We start from the raw sequence: 16,799 nt of genomic DNA, 5'->3' as shown, positions 1-16,799 counted from the left end.
GAACTTAGATGCAAAAATCATCAAAAAAAATTCTGGCAAAGCAAATACAGCAATACATTAAAAAGATCATACACCATGACCAAGTGGGATTTATAGCAGAGACACAGGGATGATTCAACATTTTCAAGTCAATCAGCGTGATACACCACATTAACAAAATGAGAGACAAAAACCACATGATCATCTCAATAGACACAGAGAAAGCATTCAACAAGATCCAACATCCATTTATGATAAAAACTGTCAATAAAATGGGTATAGAAGGAATGTACCTGAATGTAGTAAAGGCCATATATGACAAACCCAGAGCCAACATCATACTCAATGACAAAAACTGATAGCCATCCCTCTAAGAACAGGAACAAGACAAGGGTGTCCACTCTCACCACTTTTATTCACCATAGTACTGGAGGTTTTGGCCAGAGCAATTAGGCAGGCAGAGGAAATAAAAGGAATCCAAATAGGCAATGAAGAAGTGAAACTCTCGCTGTTTGCAGATGACATGACCTTATATATAGAAAACGCCAAAGAATCCATTGGAAAACTATTAGAAATACTTAACAACTACAGCAAAGTTGCAGGGCATAAAATCAATATACATAAATTGGTAGCATTTCTATACTCTAACAATGAACTAACAGAAAAAGAACTCCTCAAGAACACAATCCCATTCACAATCACAACAAAGGGAAGAAAATAGCTTGGGGTAAATTTAACCAAAGAAGTGAAAGACTTGTACAATGAAAACTACAAGATTTTCCTGAAAGAAATTGATGATGACATAAAGAGATAGAGCAACATTCCATGCACATGGATTGGAAGAATAAACATAGTTAAAATGTCCATACTACCTAAAGCAATCTACAGATTCAATGCTATTTGAATCAGAATCCCAATGAAATTCTTTACAGAAATAGAAGAAAGAATCCTAAAATTCATATGGGGCAACAAAAGACCCCGAATTGCTAAAGCAATCCTGAGAAAAAAGAACAAAGCTGGAGGCATCACAATCCCTGAATTCAAAACATACTACAAAGTTACAGTAATCAAAACAGCATGGGCCTGGTACAAAAACACGTGCACAGATCAATGGAACAGAATTGAAAACCCAGAAATAAAGCCACACATCTATGGACAGCTAATATTCGACAAAGGAGCTGATGGCATACAATGGAGAAAAGAAAGTCTATTCAACAAATGGTGCTGGGAAAACTGGACAGCCACATGTAAAAGAATAAAAATTGACCATTCTTTTTCACCATTCACCAAAATAAACTCAAAATGTATCAATGACCTAAAGGTAAGTCCTGAAACCATAAGGCTTCTAGAAGAAAATATAGGCAGTACACTCTTTGACATCAGTATCAAAAGGATATTTTCAGACACCATGTCTTCTCAGACAAGGAAAAACAATAGAAAGAATAAACAAATGGGACTTCATCAGACTAAAGAGCTTCTTCAAGGCAAGGGAAAACAGGATTGAAACAAAAGAACAATCCACCAACTGGGAAAAAATATTTGCAAGTCATATATCAGAAAAAGGGTTAATCTCCATAATACATAAAGAACTCACACAACTCAACAAGAAAACATCAAACAACCTGATCAAAAAATGGGAAGGGGACATGAACAGACATTTCTCCAATGAAAATACACAGATGCCCAATAGGCACATGAAAAGATGTTCATCATCACTGATCATCAGGGAAATGCAAACCAAAACTACACTAAGATAACCAAAACAAAAATTAACAAATGTTGGAGAGGGTGCTGAGAAAAAGGAACCCTCATACACTGCCAGTGGGAAGGAAAACTGATGCAGCCACTATGGAAAGCAGTGTGGAGATTTCTCAAAAAATGAAAAACAGAAATACCATATGACCCAGCCATCCCACTACTGGGTATTTATCCAAAGAACTTGAAATCAGCAATTCCAAAAGTCCCATGCACCCCTATGTTCATTGCAGCATTATTTACAATAGCCAAGACGTGGAAGGAACCTAAGTGCCCAGAACTGATGATTGGATAAAGAAGAGATGATATATATATATATATATATATATATATATATATATATATATATGCAATGCAATACTACTCAGTCAAAAAAAGGATAAAATTGTCCCATTCACAACAACATGGGTGGACCTTGAGGGTATTACGTTAAGGGAAATAAGCCAGATAGAGAAAGACAATCTCTGTATGACTCCACTCATAGGTGGAAGTTAAACATGTAGACAAAGAGAACAGATTAGTGGTTACCAGGGGAAAAGGGGGTGGGGGGTGGGCAAAAGGGTCAAGTGCTGCACCTACAACATGACTGACAAACAATAATGTACAACTGAAATTTCACAAGGTTGTAAACTATCATAATCTTAACAAAAAGTAAAAACAAAGAAAAGAAAAGAATACGGTAGACATTTCTTTACAACTGAAACTGTTCTAGTTGATTTAATGTTCAGAATTGATGGAGAAACCCCAAAACTTGTGTTTTGGAGGGAATTATATACCAATAGTCCAATAAAATGATCTGTGTCAATAAGTTTTTACCTTCAAAAGAAATTATCCTTGTTTATATTTGTTATATTATGTGTATATGGACAAATTTGTTGACTTTTTCAAAAGAAAATCATAGAGTCTCTCAAGAGTTAAACTTGCCTAGGCAATCTTCTGATGCACAATGCTAGTGTCATCTCCTATCAGTCTGACAAGTCAACGTTGGCAGGTCACATATTTTTCTTCATTCTTCATTTTCAGAAGTGTAACAGATGCTTTCATATATTGTAATATTCTAATTCTTCTTCTTCTGGTACATATTTGTAATCTATCCTCACAATTTATACTTATTTATGATCTCTGTGACCACCATATCTTTAAATCTATAATTACTAATTATACTGATATTATGTATTTTTGTGTTTTAATATGTATCTATTTATGTAATTATATATAGTTCTTCAATTTTCATCTCCTACTTGGGTGCAGTGTAACTTTAATATGCTAGTATGGACTGATGTCATGCCTATGAACATGTTTCCACCTTGGTTGGGTTTTATGTTAGATCACAAAGTCCATCAAAATTCTGTCTATGGGCCCAGCCCATTGGTGTAGTTGTTAAGTTCAAGTACTCCACATTGGTGGCCTGGGGTTCATGGGTTTGGATCCCAGGCTTGGACCTACACACTGCTTATCAAGCTATGCTGTGACAGCATCCCACATGCAAAATAGAAGATTAGGATGGATGTTACCCCAAGGAGCGTCTCTCTCAAGCCAGAAGTGGAAGGTTTGCAACATGTTAGCTCAGGACCAATCTGTCTCACACACAGACACACATGGAATTCTGTCTAAATTTACCTGGCATTCCATGGATGCACAATGGCTCAAAGCTTACTCAGACCAGTCTGGTAATTTACCCCTTGCCATTATATTTTTTTCCTTTGTGGATTTTCTCAGGATTTGTTCCCTTCTTTTTGACATTTGCAGCTTCTTCTGGATTGGGTTTTGATATTTGCCTGTTGATGATGATGGTGATGATGGTCGTGTTGGATGATGATATTTTTTCTAGCAACTTCTGAGAATGCCAACTTTTTTTATCCTTCCTCATTGTTCATCTTTTATATGGTCTATTTTAACCAGCAGTATTTTATAACATATTTTCTCTTTCTTTTTGGATTTTGAATTTTTATTTAGCTGTTGAGTGGAATATATCTTATATGTAACTTGGTTAGGTTTAATATTTTATGTCAGAGAGTTGCACAAAATTTTGCACAAATGGTCCCGACAGACTTCAGGTGCATAGTGCCGTAGAGATAACTTAGATCCATCAGATAATTCACCCTTTCCAAGTAAAAGCTACACACACACTCACACACAAGCACTTGCAGGGTTGTTTGTAGGTCTACACAGCAATATATTTATAATAAAATTGAAAATTCAATTTGAAGACCACTGCATTTGATTACAAAATCACTTTACATTCCCTATTTATTCAACAATTTTTGATTCCATCATCAAGCCATTATTTTTTAAATTGTCAAATGGCCAGTTTTAAAAATATTTGCAAGAATTTCTGAGGGTATTTTATGTGTACATTTAAAAGTATGTTTGTGTGTGTATCTTTTGTTTTTAGTGTAGAATTTTTCCTGACTGTCGCAAGGGGGGTTGGGGTAGGTGTGTGGCTCTGCTAGTTCCACAGCCCATACTGAGGTCTGTCCTCCTCTTATGAGATGCACAGGTGGGTGAGACCCCTCAGGGGCCTTTGGTGTATTGTGCTGGATCCCACAGCTCACAAAAAGCTGCTTTGGTTCACAAGAGTAAGAAATTGATGAAAGAACATGAATACAAAATGAATAAATAGAAAGATATCCCACGTTCACAGATTGGAAGAGTTGTGACTGTTCAAGTGGCCATACTCCACAAAGCCATGTGTAGATTCAACACAATCCATATCAAGATTCCACTGTCATTTTTTACAGAAAGGGAACAAGCAATTTTAAAATTCTTGTGGAACCCATCAAATAACCCAAATAGCCAAGGAGTTCTTGGGAAAAAGAAAGCTAGAGGCATAACACTTCTTGATTCCAATTTTATTCCAAAGCTATAGTAATCAAAACAGTATGTTACTGGCATAAATAGAGACACAGACTAGTGCAACAGAACTGAGAGTTCAGAAATAAACCCACAAATATGCAGTCAGCTGATATTTGACAAAGGAACCAAGAATACTCAACGGATACATGATAGTTTCTTCATAGACCACCCACAAAATTAACTCAAAATGGACTGGGTACTTAAACATATGATCAGAAATCATAAAACACCTAGAAGAAAATGTAGGAAAAATGCCTCAATATTTATATTGGCAATGATTCTTGTATATATACCCAAAGTTCTAGCAAAAAAGGAAAAATCAACAAATAAGACTACATCAAAGTTAAATGTTTTTGCACAGCAACAGAAACTATCGAGAAAATGAAAGGCATCCTAGGGAATTGAGAACATTTTTTTGAAAACATGGAACTCAGAGAAAAGGAGAGTAGAATGGTGGTTACCAAGGACTGAGGGGCTGGGGACGTGAGAAGATATTTGTCAAAGAGTAAATTCTTTCAGTTATAAGATGAATACATTCCAAAGATCAAACTCCAGGTTACAGCCTAATGACTATAGTTAACAATACTGCATCATATAGTTGAAAGTTGCTATGAGAATAGGGCTTTCATATTCTTACTGTAACAATAACAGCAACATGGTGTTTATGTGACGAGGGATTCTGATGAACATATTGCAATATATAAGTGTATCAAATCATTGTATTGTACAAGTTAAACTTCCACAATGTAGTATGTCAATGATATCTCAATAAAGCTGCAAAAACTGAATAAACTAAAATAAAAATCCAGTAATTACTGTGGCAATAACAGTGAATATCAACTCTAACTAGATCTGAGAGAGCTGACAATGGATCCAGTGTGTCATTGTCACAATAATTTGTTTTATCTTTTTAGTGGCACAGTATTCATCAAATTCAGCACAACTATCACATAAAATTAAGGCATCTACCATTCTAATAAGAAAATAGCATTGATTTTTAATTTTAAAAGTAATAACTTTATTATAGCAAAAATAAGTATAATGGTTTGTTTCATATATCATCTTAGCTAGGCTATTGGTTAGCTTGGCTAGGCTTAGCAAACACAAATCTATTGGTCAAACATTACTTTAGATATTGCTGTGATCACATTTTGTAGATGTGACTAGCATTTATATTCTGTTGAGGTTTACTAAGGGAGATTACCTATGATGATGAGGGTGGGCCTCATTAAATAAATTGTAGGCCTTAAGAGAAAACTGAAGTTATTGGAAGAAGAAGTTTTTCTCAAGGCTGTACCATAGAAAGCCAGCCTGAGATTGCAGCCTCCCAGCCTGCCCTATGAATTTCAGTCTTGCCAGCTCCAATAAATGAGTCAATTCCTTAAAATAAATCATATAGATAATATGTGTATATATACATAAATATACACAGGTTTATGTATACTAACCCAGGCACATACACATAATCATATATCCAATATACTGTTTCAACATACTATTGGATCTCTTACCCTGAAGAACACTGGCATAGATTTTGGCACCAAGAGTAATTCTAGAGGAACAGACGTTAAAGGTGAGCTTTGAATCTGGGATTTCTGCAATCAGTTCTCTAATATGATTAGATTTAAAGGCACCAATGATTCTATTTCCAGTTGTAAATAGAGTCCTGATAGTCCATGGTGTGATGTGGCAATAGAGATGTGCTAAAGATCACCATTGCTACTCCTAACCAGACACTTATAAGAAGCAGGGAACTGGATGACTGTGTATATGGTACTTTTGAAGATTTTTCTTAAGACAGAAAATATAAAAGATTGGGGGATTGCCCCTAATTGTGTGGAAAAAGTGGGGAAAGACAAGAGTCAGCCCAAGGCTCTAGTGTCACATAAACAACCTAAAACTTTCCATGTCTGCTCTAAAAGAAAATATTTTCTCCTATAGCTGTGGAGCTGAGATTCATGAAAATCAATCGCAGAGTCTAATCCTGTGAGTGGCAGAATGACAACCAGAATGGAATTCTCAAACTTTCAGAGTGTCTTTTGTTAAAAGTGGGAGCATTAATTTGGAAGGAACAAGATCCTAAAAATTGGAATGGGTACATATGAGCATATTGATTCAGCTGGAACCGTGAAACCCTGTATTCTGCTGAGTCAGCTTTGCCAGTGGAAGGAGCAGCTTCACCCTCCTCTGACGAGGTTAACCTTCCTTTGCCTGAGGAACTTGTAATGGCCTCTCTTGAGGTAGTAGCTCGACAAGACTGCTGATTCTCCACCATGCCCGGGATCCAAACGCACAAAACCTGGGCCACCCAAGTGGAGTGCACAGAACTTTAGCCACTCGGTTACAGTGCCGGGCCCTTGCTATGTTGTGTTTTTATTTTCATTTGTCTCAAGTTATTTTTAGATTTACTTTGGATTTCTTCTTTGACTCATTGGTTGTTCAGGAATGTCTTAATTTCCGATATTGGTGATTTTCCAATTTGTATTCTGTTATTGATTTTTCGTTTCATCCCTCTGTTGTCAGAAAAGTTACTTGGATATCAGGCTTCTTAAATTTGTTAAAATTTTTTGGACCATAACGTGTGATCTTTCTTGGAGAATGTTCTGTGTGCACTTGAGAGAATGCTTATTCTACTTCTGTTGGATGGAATATTCTGTATATTTGTTTAAGTCCACTTTTACAGTATTGATTTTTCATCTGGATGATCTATCCATTGTGGAAAGTAGGGTATTGAAATCTCCAACTGTTATTGTATTGCTGTCTATTTCTCTCTTCTGATTTGGTAATATTTGCCTTGTATATTTAGGTTCTCTGATATTCTATATATAATATATACAAAATTGTTACATATTTCTGATTAATTTATTCTTTTATCATCCCATAAAATCCTTCTTTACCCCTTATGACACTTAGTTTAAGTAATTTTATAACTATATATTTATAGTAAATCTCAAATGGCACTATGGACATTGAAATAGGCTTTTATTTCTTTCCCTTAAGCCCCAGTGCATAGTTGTATATCGTAGTTATAACTCATGCTAGTTCTTCTATGTAAGGTGCCACCACAGCATGGCAACTGAGAGACAGGTGGTGTGGTTCTTTAACCAAGAAGAGAACCCAGACCACCAAAGTGGTGGGCACCAAACTAACCACTAGGCCATCAGGGCTGACTCCCCTATGACACTGGTTGAGTTCAACTCTATTTTGTCTTTAATAAGTCTAACCACCCCTGCTCTTTCTGGTTTACAATTTGCATGAAATATCATTTTCCATCTTTTCACTTTCAGCCTATGTGTGTTCTCAAATCTAATTTGAGCCTCTTGTAGGCAGCATATAGTAGGGTCTTCTTCATTTATCCATTCGGCCACTTTATATCTCTCGATTTTAGACAGTTTAGTCCATTGATGTTTAAAAAAATTAATAAGAAAGGGCATACTTTTGCCTTTTTAAAAACTTTTTTCTGTTTTGTACTTCCGTTTTTCCTCTTTCCTTCTCTTGCTCTTTTCCTTGTGTTTTGTTGAATTTTGTACTGATAGTCGACTCCTTTTTCTTGTCTTATGTATATATTTTTTATTTCACATATGTCTTTCCTATGTAATTTTTGTTGTTCCAAGGACGGTTACATAAACATCTTAAAGTTATAATAGGCTATTTTAGGCCATAGCAACTTGACTTCAATCACATACAAAATTCTACACTCTTACTTCTCCTCAAACATTTCATGTTGGTAATGTCACAATTTGCATCTTTTAATATTTTAAATCAATTTAAATTTGTGTAGTTTATATTTATCCTTAATATATTTATCTTTTATAGTAAAATTAAAAGCATTTTAGCCAGAAGCATTACAGTTTGACAGTGTTCTCTATTTGTTAATATATTTGACTCCACCAGTGAGTTTTACACTTTCCTATGCTTTTATGTTGCTATTTAGTGTCCTTTCTTTTCAACTTGAAGAACTCCTGCTAGCACCTATTGTAAAGCAAGTTTCGTGGTGAAGAACTCTCTTAGATTTTGTTTATCTTGGAAAGTAGATATCACTCCTTCATTTTTTTGACTTTATTTATTTGGAGAAGTTCTAGGTTGACAAGAAAATTGAAAGGAAGGTCCAGAAATTTCCCATAAACTTCCTGCCCCAGCACATGCTTATCTTCCCCGATTATCAATATTACCAGGATGGTACACGTTTTACCAAGGATGAACCTACATTGACACATCACATTCAGTCAAAGGCCAGTTTATCTTAGGGTTTATTCTTGGTGTTTTTCATTCAATTAGTTTGACAAGCATATAGCGACATATATACATAATTATAATATCATTCAAAGCACTTTCCTGCTTTAAAAATTCTCTGTAATCAGACTGTTTATCAGACCTCCCACTCAAGGCACCTGACCTTTTTATTGTCCCCATAGCTTTGCCTTTCCAGATTGTCATATACTTGGAACCGTGCAGTATGTAGCCTTTTCAGATTGGATTCTTTTACTCAGTAAGATTCATTTAAAGTAACTCTATGTCTTTTCATGATTGATAGATCATTTCTTCTCAGTACTGAATCCATTCACCTACTGAAGGACATCTTGGTGCTTCAAAGTTTTGGCAATTGTGAATAAAGGTTTTATTAAAATCCTTGTACAGGTTTCTGTATGGGCATTAATCTTCAACTTCTTTGGGCAAATAACAAGGAGCTTGATTGCTTTATCATATGCAAAAGTATTTTTACTTCTGTAGAAACAACTAATGTCAAAATGAAGAGAAAATATCCTGAGGAAATTCACAAAAGAAAAAATACAATTGCAAAGGGTAAGTTACCAGAATGGTCTGAGCAGGCTTTGAGGCATTGTGCATCCAAGGAATGCCAGGGAAATTTATACAGAAGTCTGTGTTTGTGTGTGAGGAAGATTGGCCCTGAGCTTATATCTGTTGTTATCCTTCCTCTTTTTGCTTGAGAAATACTGTCCCTGAGCTAACGTGAATTCCAGTCTTCCTGTATTTTGCATGTGGGATGCTGCCACAGCATAGGTTGATGAGCAGTGTGTAATTCCCTGCCCAGGATCCAAAACCATGAACCCCAGGCCACCAAAGTGGAGTACATGAAGTTAACCACTAAACAACAAGGTCAGCCCCAGAGACAGAATTTTGATGGACTTTGTGCTCTAACATAAAACCCAACCAAGGTGGAAACATGTCCATAGGTGTGACATTAGTCCAGACGAGCATGCTAAATTTATACTGCAGCCAAATGGGAGATGAAAATTGAAGGAATGCATATAATTACATAACTAGTTACATGATAGTAAAACACAGAAATACATAATATTAGTATAAGAAGTAATTATAGATTTAAAGGGATGGTGGTGACAGAGATGATAAATAAGTATGAATTGTGAGGCTAGATTAAAAATATGTATCAGAAGAAGATTAATTAGAATATTACAATATATGAATGCATTAGGTACACATTTCAAAATGTAGAATGAAGAAAAATATGTGACCTGCCATGGTTGAATTTTCAGACTGCTATGAGATGACACTATCATTGTGCATAAGAAGATTCCCTGGGCAACTTCAACTTTTGAGGGACTCTAGGACTTTCTGTTGGAAAAGTCAACCAATTAGACCATATACACAAAATATAACAAATATAAACCAGGATAGTCTTAAAGGAAAGAAACCCCTATCTACATATAATGTGTAAGAACTTTCAAAGTTCAAGGATAAAGTTAGAGACTGACAAAAATGCAGGAAAAATAAAAGTATATTATCCAGAAAATGTGAATAATAAGACTGATATGAGATGGCTCTGAAACACTGTGTACATGAAGGTTGTCAGGACAACTTAGAATTTTGAGGGTGTTTATGACATCACCGTGAAAAAGTCAACCAAGATGGCCACGTGTTTAGAGTCTGAGGATTGGCCTAGGCTAGGATATTAAAGTGAGAGACACAAATAAAAATATTTAAAAAGAGAAAACAGGCACAGAAATATTATGAGATAAAATACATGGTGATTAAAGAGATAAATGAATAATTTGGAACAAGTAATAATAGAGTGACAAGCACTGATAGGGGAAATTTTTCATATACTGAGGTATATGGGGAAGACGTTGATTTAAACTTGAAACTTTATTTGAATCTAAAGGCCTGGCTTGTGGCTTATCAAACATACATTGTACATCTGCTTTAATCATAATCTGAAGTCAAGAATGTTGTCTTTGAAAAGAAGAATTGATGCCTCCTTTCCTATGCCCCTAGCATTGTTTGTAGATAAGTCTCACTTTCCATAGCTCTGTTGTCCCACTGGCCCACTGGGTACATGCTAATCTGTAACAAAAAATCTCTTTGAACCCTTGAAAGAATGGACCCCTGTCATGCTTGGGGCATGTCTTTTTGTTTGGAAGGGCTATAGAATTATGCTGAAAATCACTCTTTTCCAGAGTACTTCCTTCCTTGTGAAGGCTGCACTCCCAGGCTATAGTGCTCAGTTTGGCTCTAATAAAATTCTCTCTCCCTTTCTCTTGCAATACAATGATTATTGATTATGTGTATTGACATCTATATAAGGAGGTTGGCTGAAATTAGAACATTGCAATTATATTAAAAAAATAAACATTCCAGAGCTGAAGATGTAAATCAAACAAATAACACACCATATAATAATAAAGTAAGCCAATATTTAGACATACCCTAGTGGAACTTTCAAATAACAAGGGTTAAGTTAGAAACATACAAAAACCAGAAAAGATTAAAAAAATATGTTACCTGGAAAGAGGAAATCATCAGATTTGTCTAATTTGTCGCTGAATCATTATGTACATGAAGGTGGTTGCCATGACAACCTAGAATTTTGAGTTTCTAATCTCATAATGAAAATGCAATCAAGACGACCACATGTTTTCAGTGCTCAGTTTGACCTAGGCTAGGATAGCAAAGATTCCTACAAGTGACCAATGTAAATTCAAAGACAACACCCAACAATCACGAAAGCACTCACACATCAGCCTAGAGAACATATGGTGATTAAAGAAATGCAAAATTAATAACTCGGAATGCAGGAGAACGGACTGATAAGCATATCTCAGGGAGATAGCTGAGCAAGACCATGACGATTATACTATGGAAAAGAAAAAAGGACCCAGAAAATGGAAGGAGAACAGAAAGGGCATCTGAATAATCCACAATGAAAGATGTCAGTCTTTAGACAGAGTCAGCTTGAACATTTGACAGTCAGAGAAAGTCACAACCCCAAAAACTGCAGCGAAGGTAAAAGCTGGGCAACCTGGGAATGGTGAGTTATGACACTGCTCCAAGCAGGCTGTGAAACACTGTGTCCATGGAGCTTTCCGAGACAGGAGAGACACAATTATGACAAATTCTCCGACAGCAGAGTGGAACAACAAAACAACATGATCGTGTCTACACAGTGCCAGAGTTGGCCTCAAGTAGCATATTCAAGTCACATTCCACTCAACTGCAGGTAGCCAATGGAACATGAAACGGGCAGGCTGCTGATGCAGCGGTGAAGTCCGCACGTTCTGGGTCGGCAGCCCGGGGTTGGCCAGGTGGAATCCTGGGGGTGAGCCTCCTCACTGCTGGTCCAGCCATTCTGGGGCAGGCGTCCGAGGTAGTGTAGAGGCATATGGAAAGCGAGGTTCGACAGGGCCATTCTTCCTCAGCAAATACAGGAGCATTGACAGGAGATGTGAGCACAGCGATAAACTTTTGCCAGAAGGAAACCAAGTTGCAAAGAATAGAAAAACTGAAGCTCAAAAAAAAAAAAAAGCATACCAGTAAGAAGAATAAGAGATCTAGGAATAACCTTAACCAAACAGGTGAAAGCTCTGTAAACCGAAAACTAGCAAACCATTAGGGAAAGAAATTCGGCAAGACACAAGAAAACGGAAAGGTATTCCGTGCTCTTGAAATGGAAGAAGTAACACACTTCAAACGTCCATGGTGGATATATCAATCTCTAGATTCCACGCAATCCCAGTCAAAGTTGCAGAAATATTTCCCACAGAGATAGGAGAGAGAATCCTAAAGTTTCTATCCAGCAACAAAAGAATCTGAATAGCCAAAGGAATCTTGAGGAAAATGAACAAAGCTCGACGTATCACATATTCTGATTTCAACATATAGGACGAAGCACTGAGAACGGAAACGGCACAGTTTGGGCCCAAAAACAGACATACAGATCCATGCAACAGAATTGAGAGCCCAGAGGTCAACTCACACATATATGGACAGCCGATTTTCCACCAGGGAGCCAAGAGGAGACAGTGGACAAGGGGAGTCTCTTCAATAATTGGTGCCGGGAAGACCGCACAGCCCCGTGTAACACAGTGAGAGCAGACCATGATGTTACACCAGGCATACACATCACTCAAAATGGATGAAAGTCTTGAATGTAAGACTTGAAACCATGAGACTTCTAGAAGAAAACCTAGGCAGCGTTTATTGTAGAGACTCTCCTTTCTCCACTGTCTCCTCTTGGCTCCCTGGTCCAAAATGGGCTGTCCATATATGTGTGAGTTGACCTCTGGGCTCTCGATTCTGTTGCATGGGTCTGTGTGCCAGTTTTTGGGCCCAGATTGTGCCGTTTCGGTACCTAGCGCTTCGTCCTATATGTTGAAATCAGATTGTGTGATACGTCCTGCTTTGTTCGTTTTCCTCAGGATACCTTTGTCTATTCATGGTCTGTGTTGCTGGATATAAACTTTAGGATTCTCTCTTCTATTTCTGTGGGTAACATTGCTGCAACTTTGACTGGGCTTGCATGGAATCCAGAGATTGCTTTATCCGGTATGTAAGTTTCAAGTGTATTAATTCTTCCATTCCAAGAGCAGGGGATATCCTTCCGTTTCCTTGTGTCTTCTTGAATTTCTTTCGCAAAAGGTTTGCTAGTTTTCGGTTTACATAGCTTTCACCTGTTTGGCTAATGTTCTTCCTAGATATCATATCTTCTTACTGGCATGCTTTTCTGTCTGTGCTTCAGTTTTTCTATTCTTTGCAACTCTTAATTGGTTTTGTTTTGGCGGACGTTTATCGCTGTGCTCACATCGGCTGGCAATGCTCCTGTATTTGCTGAGGAAGTCTGGCCCTGTATAACGTCGCTTTCCATCTGCCTCTACACAACCTCAGATTGCCTGCCCCAGAATGGCTGGACCAGCGGTGAGGAGGCTCACCCCCAGGATTCCACCCAGCCCACCCGGGGCCACCGACCCAGAAGGTGCGGACCTCACCGCTGCACCCCCGGCCGGCCCCTTTCATGTTCCATTGGCAACCTGCAGTTGATCGCAATGGGGCTTGAATATGCTACTTGAGCGCAACTCTGGCACTGTATAGATGAGGCCAGCTTGTTTTTCTGGGCCATTGTGATGTCAGAGGATTTGTCATAATTGTGTCTCTGCTGTCCTGGCAAGCCTCATGGACACAGGGTTTCAGAGCCCACTTGGAGCAGTCTCATAACTCACCCTTCCCAGTTAGCCCCGGTTTGACCTTTGCTGCTGTTTTTTGGGGTGTGACTTTCTCTGATTGTCAAACCTCCAAGCAGAGTCTGTGTAAAGACTGACATCTTACACTGTGGATTATTCAGGTGTGATTTCTGTTCGCCTTCCATTTTCTGGGACCTTTTTTTTTTTTCCATAGTATAATCCTCATGGTTTTGCTCAACTATCTCCCTGAGATATGCTTATCAGACCGTTCTCCTTCCTTTCAAGTGATTAATTTTGTATTTCTTTCACCACCGGATGTTCTCTAGGCCCAGGTGTGACTGCTTTCGTGACTCGTGGTTGTTGTCTTTGAATTTGCACCGGGCACTTGTAGGACTCTTTGCTATCCTAGCCTAGGTCAAACTGAGCACTGAGAACACGTGGTCATTTGGGTTGGTTTGACATTCTGAGATCGCAAACTCCAAATTCGAGGTGGTCCTGGCAACCGCCTTCATGGACATAATGTTTCCGAGGGAAATTAGACAATTCTGATGAATTCCTCTCTCCAGGAAAGATATTTTTCTGTCTCTTTTCTGGATTAGGGAAGTTTCGAACTTGACCCCTGATCCTTGAACGTTCCCCTAGATTCGCTGTAGATACGGGCTTACTTTATGTCTATAGGGTGTGCCATTTGTTTGACCTACATCCTCAGCCCTGGCATGTTTATTTTTCTTGAAACAGAATTGGAATGTTCTAATTTTCAGCCAACTTCCTTCCATGTGGTGTCAAAACACATAATCAATACTCCTTCTACGGCAAGAGGTAGGGGGAGAGAATTTCATTGGAGCCAAAGTGAGCACTCTAGCCTGGGAGGGCAGCCTTCACAAAGGAACCAAGCCCTCTGGAAAAGGGTGATTTTCAGCACACTTGTAGAGCCCTTGAAAACAAAGAGACATACCCCAAGCACGACAAGGCTCCATTCCTTCAAGGCTTCCAAGACATCTCTTGGGACACATGAGCATGTACCCAATGGGCCACTGTAATGCCAGAGCTATGGAAAGTGAGACTGATCTTCAAAGAATGCTAGGGGCCTAGGAAAGGAGGCATCGATTCTTCTCTTCAATATCCTCAAGACATCATTCTTGACTTTGGATTATGCTTAAGGCAGAAGGACAAGGTAGGTCTGAGAAGCCCCAAGTCAGGCCTCTTGTTTCCAATCAAGTTTCAAGCTTGAATCAGCATGGCCTCCCCTTAGACTTGAATACATGACAATGTTCTCCTCTCAGTGCTTGTCCCTCTATTCTCGCTTCTTGCCAAGGATTCCTTTCTTATGCCTGGAATCAGAGTCTGTTTGATCTCTTCCAGTTTCTGTGCCCGCTTTCTGTTTGTCAAAGCTGTTTCTGGGTATGTCTCCCTTTAATGGCCTAGCCTAGGCCAATCCTCAGACTGTAACCATGCGGCCATCTTGGGGGACATGTTCACCGTGATGTCATAAACAACCTCAAAATTCTAAGTTGTCCTGACAACCTGCATGCACACAGAGTTTCAGAGCCATCTCAGACCAGTCTGACTCCTCCCCCTTTCCAGGTAGGATAGTTTTCCTTTTTCTGGATTTCTTGTCCGTTTCAAACTTTCTCCTCGAACTTTGAGAGGCCTGCTACATTCTCTGTAGACACTGGTTTCTTTCCGGTAAGATGATCCTGGCTTTTATCTCTTATATCTTGTGTAGGTGGCCAAGTGATTGGACCTTCCCCAGAGAAAGTCCTGGACTCCCTCCCAAGTTGAAGTTGCCCAGGCAATCCTCTGATGCGCAATGATCGTGTCATCCCCTAGCACTCTGCCAAGTCCACCTTGGCAGGTCCCATGTTTTCCTTCCTTCTTCCTTTGGGGAAGTGTACCAGATGCCTTCATAGATTGTAAGATTCTCATGGTTCTTTTTCTGGTGCGTATGGATAACTTATCCTCACAATTGCTACTTCTTTATGATCTCTATCCGCACTGTGCCATGAAATCTATATTTCCTAACACTGCTAATGTGATCTGCACCCGTGATGTGAAACAGTGAGGCCCAGGCCGCCCAAGCAGAATGTGGGCACTTACCTGCTCCAACACAGGGCCGGCCCTGAATTGTACTTTTGGACCAAGCTTTTGCCTGACCTTGGTAAGATGTTGGCCTGTTTGGATTGTTCGTGAAGGTGATCAGTAGTAACATCATGGACGGTAACATTTTCCGTTGGTTCATGGGTGTAGGACGGATCATCTTCTCTTGGTAGTATTCCTCTTCATCTATTGGAATGGTCTACCTTTCTGTAGCATCAGTAAGCCTTTTGAGGTGATTTTCCATCCTTGGAAGTTCACCTTCTCTAATCTCTTTCAGCCCCCAAAGCTGTATGCCGTCATTCTGGACCCCTTTTTGGATTTTTGATTGTAGGTGAATTTATTGCCATAACCCTGCATTAGAAAATCCTATATCTTTCAGATTTACATCCTCATCGATTTAGACTTCTGTGTAGGTTACATCCTCTTCACCAGCGTAAGCCGAATCACAGGCCCTCACCACACACTTGCGCCTCATCATCTCTTTCACCCTCCCCCACCGCCCCGCTTTGCCTCTGGGCACCCCCAATCAAATGTCCAGCGCCACCTGTTGGTTAGTGCTTGTTTTTTCTTCTCCTTGTAAGTGAGATCCTACGGTATTTGCCTTTGTCCCTGGGGCTTGTTTCACTTCCCCTAAAACCCTCCCAGCCATTCTGGTGGTCACAAATGGCTGGATTGCAT

The sequence above is a fragment of the Equus przewalskii genome, chromosome X (assembly GCF_037783145.1).
Source record: "Equus przewalskii isolate Varuska chromosome X, EquPr2, whole genome shotgun sequence".
Taxonomy (NCBI): domain Eukaryota; kingdom Metazoa; phylum Chordata; class Mammalia; order Perissodactyla; family Equidae; genus Equus; species Equus przewalskii.
Note: the sequence above shows the minus strand (reverse complement) of the source record.